This window comes from Pipistrellus kuhlii, unplaced genomic scaffold, assembly GCF_014108245.1.
Source record: "Pipistrellus kuhlii isolate mPipKuh1 unplaced genomic scaffold, mPipKuh1.p scaffold_m20_p_1, whole genome shotgun sequence".
NCBI lineage: Eukaryota > Metazoa > Chordata > Mammalia > Chiroptera > Vespertilionidae > Pipistrellus > Pipistrellus kuhlii.
This window is the reverse complement of record NW_023425404.1, coordinates 114138072-114146533: the sequence shown is the minus strand read 5'-3', so window position 1 is coordinate 114146533 and position 8462 is coordinate 114138072. Positions and strand designations below refer to the sequence as shown.

The window sequence follows — 8462 nt, the reverse complement described above, 5'->3', positions numbered from 1 at the left end:
GGGGAAGGCACCAGCCCCATCACCCTGCTGTTGCAGCCACTGCCAGTCACCACAGTCACCAAGGTGTTTGCATCAACACAGACTCCAGTCACTTCACCAAGAAAAATGACAACTTTCTTTAGGCATTTTCAAGATGTGTCTTTCATAGGATATGCATTTCTTTCTTTCTTTCTTTATACTCACCTGAGGATATGTTTCCATTGACTTTTAGAGGCTGTGGAAGAAAAAGGAAAAGACAGAGAGAAACATCAATATGAGAGGGACACTTTGATGGTTGCCTCCTGCAACCTAGGTACATGTCCTTGATTAGAATCAAACCCAGACCCTGTTGTCGGCAGGCCTAGGCATAATCCACTGAGTCAAACCAGCTAGGGCAGGATATGACATTTTTTAGCCCTCCAGCAGTGGACCTTCATTTTTTTCTCCAGGAGTGAGGTGAAAAAGTCCTAGATCGCCTTTTTGAATTCTTATTACCCAAGTTACAAAGAATATTACCGGTGGCATACAGGAAGCTTAGTCAATGTGCAGTCAGAAAAGGTGTTTTCTCTATAGTTCACACCAATCTAGGGCTGGGCCCTGCCCAGGCCTAAAGCCTCTGGCCAAAGCTTTAGTCCTGGGCAGGGCCCTTCCAGCTCCCTCTGGTCACCGGCTCCGCCCCTGCCCAGGCCTGCCCAGGCCAAAAGCCTCTTGGGCAGGAGTGGAGCCCCAGCTCCCTGCGATCAATCACAGGGTGTCCACTCCTGCCCAGGCCTTAGCTCACAGTGACCTGGGTGCCAGGATGTTCCTGAGACACAGGCCCTGAGTGCCTATGTATGCAAATTAACCACCATCTTTTTTTTTTTTTTTTTCCTCTGTTTAGCCATTTCATATAGAAGGAGGACACACACAAATCCTCCCCCTTCATCATGACAATGCTGATCCATCCCACAAACATAGCCACTGGAATCTATTGGGAGAAAATGAACCACCATCTTTTTGGGGTTAATTTGCATAGTAACTCTGGCTATAGGCATAGCGAAGGTATGGTCAATTTACATGTTTGTCTATTATTAGGTAAGATAGATTATGGTAAAATAATAGGGTTTGATTCACTCTTTAAATTGAAGTCAACCAATTAGAAATGAAAGGTAGATTCTCTAGTCCTTTCTACTCACATATATTCATAAGAAGCAGAGTGATAAAAAATGCATATATTCTCCATTGCAATTATCAGAGAGAATCAAACCCAACATGGTAAATATAAATGTTTTAAAATGCTACCCATCGGTATAGATAGGGAAAAAGAGAAAAGGTCAGAGGCAAGCAGGACAGGGTTGTCTGCCTGTCTCACAAGGGCAGCTTTATGAGAGCCCATAATTCAAGGAAGCTGGCATAGACTAAAGGAGTTTAATTCTAATGGACCAGTGTTTAGTGAGTACTTGCTAAGCATAAGAGCTAGAGATGGGGAAATACCAAGATGAATACAATGAGATTTCTCCCTCTCCAATTCACAATGCAGTGGGAATCAAATCAGACTAGGAATAAGATATAAGTAAACCCAGTCTTCAAGGTTGTAATAGCCAATAGTACAGATGCCAAACCATTTGTTCAGGAGGAAGCACTCTGTCCCAATGGAAGCCAAAGCTCAGCCCTGGCCAGTGTGCCAAGTAGAACATCACTTGTGAATTTTGGGTTCCCAATTTTAAAAACATCAAGTCACAACCCCTCTTTGCCCTTTGGAAACCTGCAGTCCAGTGCTGAGCGCCTCGGAAGCTTCCAGTATCTCAAGTAAAGTATAATGCATAAGAGTTCAGGTTCTGGGGTAAAAACCTCCCTGGATTCAAACTGTGGTTCCACCATCGACTAACTGTGTGGCCTTGGGCAAGTGTTTTCACCTTTCTTGCCTCAACCTCCTTTTCTATAAAATAGACGCCTTGATCACAGTATAGCTGAGAGAAGCAAGTGGGCCAACACTTGTAAAGCATTTGAAAGAGGGCCTGGCACATACTAAGTACTGACTAAATGTTAGCTACTTTGGCTGGAGAAGCCCTGATGAGGACGTCCTCATTAATCCTTATCAACCAATTAACAGGAATGAGCAAGATGATGAGATACAGGTTTAGGAGGATGAAGGTAAAAAGAAGTAGAGTGAGAGGTTAAAAGAAGAGCAGAAAACAAGTAGCTGGCTGTTTCTCAGTGCTGCTGGGTACCTCCCACATTGGCAACTGTGGGCTGGGATTAGAGAGCAGGAAAGGAATTGTCTGGAGCCTAAAATGACAGGAAGCATATGCTTGCTTTTAAGCTGTGGAAGCACAGGACTGCATAGAGCCATGATCTGCAAACTGAGGCTCTCGAGCCACATGCGGTTCATTGGCCTCTTGAGTGTGGCTCTTCCACAAAATATCACACCTTCGGTGAGTCTATTTTGAAGAAGTGACATTTGAATAAGTTTAAGTTAAAAAATAAATAAATAAAATTAAAAAAAAAGTTTAAGTTTAAAAATTTTGGCTCTCAAAAGAAATTTCAATCATTGTATTGTTTATATTTGGCTCTGTTGACTAATGAGTTTGCCAACCACTGGCCCAGAGGTCTCACTTGCCTCACTCTAGTTCTGGCTCTGCTTAGTATTTCCACTGGTTTCCCCCTAGGATCCGTTCCTTGAGTTTCCCTGTCATTATCTTTGGTGAAACAGGAAAGGATATAGACAAATATGTGAGAGAAATAAAAATAAAAAAAAAGTTAGCCAACTTGGCATTCACCAAACATTCTGCAAAGCTACATCCAATAAAAGATTCCAAGAGTGATGTCCTCTGCCCCACCAGTAATCTACAACAAGCAGAGCCTAAGTCGGGCCCCAAGCCTACCCACCCACACCAGCTAGAGAGCTGCCCATACCAGGGTGAGTCTGAGGCTGGGATTGGGAGGGACTGGTAGGTTGGCAGTGGTGTGAGGAAAAGAGTTATTGAGTCTCTTGGAATGGTTCAAGTTGGTCTCATTTAATCCTGTAGGATTTCCTCCACATTGATGCTTAGCATAGCTAGAACCATAGCCTCAAGCTTATAACCAGGAACCATTAATCAGAGAACACTGCTCATGTGCAGAGAGGCCCCTTGCTTGGGAGCTATCTGAAACGTTTAGGCACCCCCTGGTGGTAAAGCCCAGAGAATGCACCACCTGGGATGCAAGATCCAGAAAGGTGATGGAAGAATGTTTAGAAATGTGCTTTCTCCCCTCCCTGGTGCAAATGGACATGCCAAATGTTTGCTGTACCAAACACCACATCGCCTCATCTCTGATGGACAATATGCCGGAAGGATGAGATGCTTGCCAGGCAAAGAGAGCACACTGATTCCCCTGCTTGTTTTCTCATGTAAACTTCTGCTCTTAATCAAACCTTCTCCTTAAGCAGTTTCTGGGTCAGAGTAATAGGCACAACCTCTGTAGATGCTGAGCTGGAAAAACCTGGAACCTCCCTGAAAATGGAAAGAGGCTTGCTTCCAATTTCCTGGTCCACAGGCTACTGTGGGACTGGAGGCCAAGCCTCAGGGCTGGTTCCAACCTTTATGACTGACGCCTAAGGCTTCCCTGTGGATTGACGCATTGGCCCTTGGTTTCCAGGATGAGACTGAGTCATAGATTTTACTCATATTCATACTTAATTGCAATTTACTATTATAGTAAATTTAGTTATAATATTAAATATACTGATCACTTGAGGGAGTATTGCATTGCTGGTAAACTCATGGGCTCTGGTGCCAGATGGCCCAGAATCAAATCCCATCTTTATCAATTACCAGCTCTGTGACCTGGGGAAAACCACACCTCTCTGTGCTTTTGTTTTCTAAACCATAAACAGGGATAATAATAATAGTAACCACTTGATAGGATTATTCAGAGGATTAAATGAGTTAACATATGTAAAGCACTTAGTATAGAAGCTGACACATTATAAGTGCTGTGTGTTAGTTATTATTGTTGTTCTTGTTACTGTTGTATGTGCTAGGCATAGAAATTATTATCACCACCGAAACCGATTTGGCTCAGCAGTAGAGCGTCGGTCTGCGGACTGAAAGGTTCCAGGTTCGATTCCGGTCCAGGGCATGTACGTTGGTTGCGGGCACATCCCTGGTAGGGGGTGTGCAAGAGGCAGCTGGTTGATTTTTCTCTCTCATTGACATTTCTAGCTCTCTATCTCTCTTCCTTCCTCTCTGTAAAAAATCAATAAAATATATATTTTTAAAAGAAATTATTATCATCATTAATATTATTATGCATTATTGCATGCATCACCTTCTTTAACCTCCTCCATAATCCTATTATTATTTCCTTTATACAGATGGGGAAACTGAGGCAGTGGCTATGACAGATAGGGCCCTAGTATATGCAAACACAGGAGCTCAGGGATTTGTAACTAACCATCTAAACCAATCTATAATAATAAAAGCTTAATATGCTAATTAGACCAGACGTTCTTCTGGACGACCTAACAGGAGAAAGCCTGTTTATAGTGGAATATTTTGGAAGCCTGGGTCCCGGGTGCCAGAGGGAAGCCTGTGCCAGCAGCCGGGGGAAGGAAGGCCTACTCTTGCACAAATTTTGTACATTGGGCCTGTAGTATGTATAAGAAAGTACTTGATAGAAATCTGAATAGAGTATTGAGTGGTTGATTAAAAGGAAAGATCAACAGGGCAAGGGGATGTCAGGAAATACTTCATTGACGATGAAAAGCCAAAGCTAGGCAATAAAAGATGGACAAAAAGGGCAAGAAAAATACAAACAGAAGGAACATCTTGAATAAAGGCAAAGATGGGTGAGGCAGCAAGACAGGTTCTGGAACCACAGTGAATATGGGTTTGGGAGTTAGAGAAAAGAGGAGACAGATGGCAGAGGGCCTCGCATGCCAGGCTACACTCCTGGGCTCCTGGACTAATAGTCATGGTGCATGGCAAACCATCGGACGGTCTTTATTAGGGAGTGGCCTGAGAGAACAAGAAATTCAATTTGTCTTGTTTTTCTTTTTACAATAACTTTTTAAAATCTTGATGTGGGTGAGTAATCTTGACTTCCTTTTTAGGCTACACTGGACCTGAGATTTAGAAGTATGGGTGGTCAGCATCTCTGCATCACAGGTCATTTTGCTAGTTCTTTCTGACCAATGCTCGCCTGGTTGGCTGGAGAGGAAAGTGGAAATAAAATAGAGAAGATGAACAAAATTATTAGCCCTCGTGTATTCCTCCCCTCAGCAGGCTGAATGAAAGCTACATAATGCACAATTCCCCTTAAAGTTACTAAGGTTCTAAGTTAACAATGGCTCGTGGCTTGTCTCATGCTTTCTGCTCAACACTATCACAACCTAACTTGTTTACTGGCGCACATACAGGAGACAATTTTAGGATCAAGGAATCTGCCCTTAAGGTCTTTACAAGTTTATCAGTCAAGGTCAAAATTAAAAATAGAAGAGATTGGGACATCCATTGCTACCTGAAACTCAGCATGCCATCATCCCAAGGAAGGGAGCTTTCCCCTAGTTATCCTAAAAAGAGACCTGAGTGCCACTTAGATTTTCCATAACTGTGTCCAGTGGTCATCAGCAAAATAGTGGAGGTGCACATGACAGAGGTACTTAGGGTTCCAACCGAGCCAGGCATACCACACCACATTCCAGAGCCTTAGGATTAGCCAGGGAAGGTGACAGATTCCGGCATCATTGCATTTCTCCACAAAGTAAAGATCCATGCAAAGATCGTGGTGAAGGGTGAAAAGAGCTAACCTTTTTCTTGACCTGTTTTTAATTGTATGAATATGGCTGATAGCAATAGTAGGGTGGTGATGATGAAAAGCTTCACCAAGGAACCCATGATCAGCTGGGATTCTAGAATAGTCATTGACAATAAGATTTCTCCTGTCTTTAACATCCACAATCGCTCTCAACCCGAGCTGAACATTAGAATTACCTGGAAAGCTTTTAGACACTTTCCCTGAGTACCAGCCCAGACCTATTAAATCAAAATATCTGCAGGAGGGGTCTGGGCTTCAGTGTTTTTGTTCCAAAATATTCCACTATAAACAGATGGCAAATATGTGATAAGATATGTAGGCCATTCTGATAGTGACAGAATCATTCTCTTCCAAACAGGAGTGTAATGTGACAGAAAGTAAGTGAGAAGACCATAAGCTCTCCAGTCTCTTCTATAAACTGAAGTCCTTGCTTTTTCATTTACCAGTTGCATGGACAAGTTACTTACCCTTATTGAGTGTGGCTCCTTCATTTTCAAAATGAGAGTAATGTGACCCCTTTTAAGGATTGTGGTGGCAACTAAACGCATGTGTAGCACTTGGCACGTAGTAAGTGCTCAACCAAAACTAGCAGTAATAATAACCATCACTAGAAAACAAAGTACAATGAAGAATCAAGATGTGGCTAGAGGCCCAGGCATGGCTACTAACAAGATATGAGAATTACAGCCTCACCAGGCAAATGGCTTAACCTCACTGTGTCTAATTCCTACTAAAATTTCCACAAATTGGAAAATTTGAGCTGGCTGTTCTTTGAGCTGACTGTCATCACTAATATTCTGTTGAATTCAAAGAGCAGCAAGAGGCTGAAAGGATCAAAGCCCCTCATCAGGAACTTTGTGATAGTGTTGTGTGGAGACAGAGGAAAAGAACTGGAAGAGAAGATAGCAGACAGCTCTGTGAGGCATGGCTCCTGAGCTGAGCATGGCCCTTCCCTGACCACTTCTGAAATAGTTGTCAACATCCCTTCTCCAGCTCCAACCAATGACTGCATCTATTTGCCCCACATTCATCTGGTCTAGTTAGGCACTCATCAAGCATCACCAAGTAGTAATCTAGTGATGGGGATAATAAAAAAGTTCTTAACTAGAAATCAGAAAAGCAAATTCTCCCTGTTGCTCCCAAAACCAACTTGGTGAAGGTCACAACTTCTCTGTACCTCAACTTCCCCTCTACAACATGGGAATGACAATATCTACTGTTAAATAACAAAAATTCAACTGATCACATTTGAAGATGTATGTGGCTTTATTCATCGATTCATGGCAGGATCCTATCTAGCAGATAGAAAGGAGCCATAAGGAGCTGAAAAAATGGAAGGCAGAGGGGACAGGGACAAAGAAAGAATAGATTAGCTCATCTTCCCTTGGGGGATAGAAGAGGTCTGTCAGACAGATTACCTCACTAGTCCTGACCAGGATATTCCAGATTGATTAGGTAAAGCTCGAATTTCTGGGAGAGGCTGAAACTGCAATTAGATTACTGCATAGAACGCGAGCAGAGCAGACATATGGACACTTTTGACAACCCAATACGGAGTCACTGTCAGCATGACGGTTATGTCAGGTGCTATGTCAGGACTGAGGTAATGGGGTGTAGCAGAGTGCCTTAGGAGAGGCCGGGAACCACAAGCCTGAGCACTCCCAAAAGGACTCCATCTGGATATGGGTGGGACCTCCATCCCCTGTGGGCTGTAACTCAGAGCTCGACCACCAACGCTTGAGATGGCTATACACTGTCATGCCCAGAGCCCTGCCAGACCTCCACTCCATAGGACATGCCACCACTGTAGCCACCTGGCTTGAAACTCACTCCACCTGAGATGCCTCCAATGACTGGGACTTCATGCCTAATGCTTACACTGCTCACTCCTATTGGGTAAGCTCCCCTTTTTGTGTGTAACCTCAGTATGACTCCATTGGCTTATTAAAGAGGTCTTCCCGAATAAACCTGTGGAAAGAAACAAATGTGTGTGAGTAACTCCTTTCGCTTGTTATGTATTGGACAGTTACCGTATTTTTCGGACCATAAGACGCACTTTTCTTCCCCCAGAAGTGGGGGGAAAAAGTCCCTGCATCTTATGGTCCAAATATAGCCTACACATATACTTTTAAAAAAAAGTTTTTTTACTTGCCCGGCTCTGTATGGTCTCTGTGTGCTTGCCCGGCTCTAAAATGGTTCTAAATGCTGCTGTTTACTTTACAGGGTTGATTACATGTGTTTATGACTGTGATGTTGGGTTTTAATGCACATAAAATATTTTAGGACACTATTTGTTTCAGAATCTTTTTTTCTTCATTTCCCTTCTCTAAAAACTGGTGCGTCTTATGGTCCGGTGCGTCTTATGGTCCGAAAAATACGGTATATATTAAGTCTTGGTTTGTTGATGTGGAGCTCAGCATAAGTGACTCCATTTGGGATCCGTTGTCTTTTTTATTTTTCCTTTAATACTACATTCAACATACTTCTGAGCAATCTTGGGAAGGTCACAGATTTTGACTTAGTAAAATGAACTTTAGGCCCGTTGGAATATCTGAGGAAAAGAAAATGGAGACACTCTGAATCAACTTCAGACGGACATTTCATGACCAGAAATGTACACAATTCCATTTAAATGAGATCTTTAATTGTTAAAAATACCATTGTAAATTAGAAAGTGGATAGCTGTATTGTCAATTAATAGAACT

At 42.7% G+C, this 8462-nt stretch overlaps 1 pseudogene; it reads right to left on the bottom strand.

Annotated features, from left to right (window-relative positions):
- Positions 1-845: 845 nt before the first annotated feature.
- LOC118710605 lies at positions 846-957 on the bottom strand (annotated as a pseudogene).
- Positions 958-8462: the final 7505 nt, after the last annotated feature.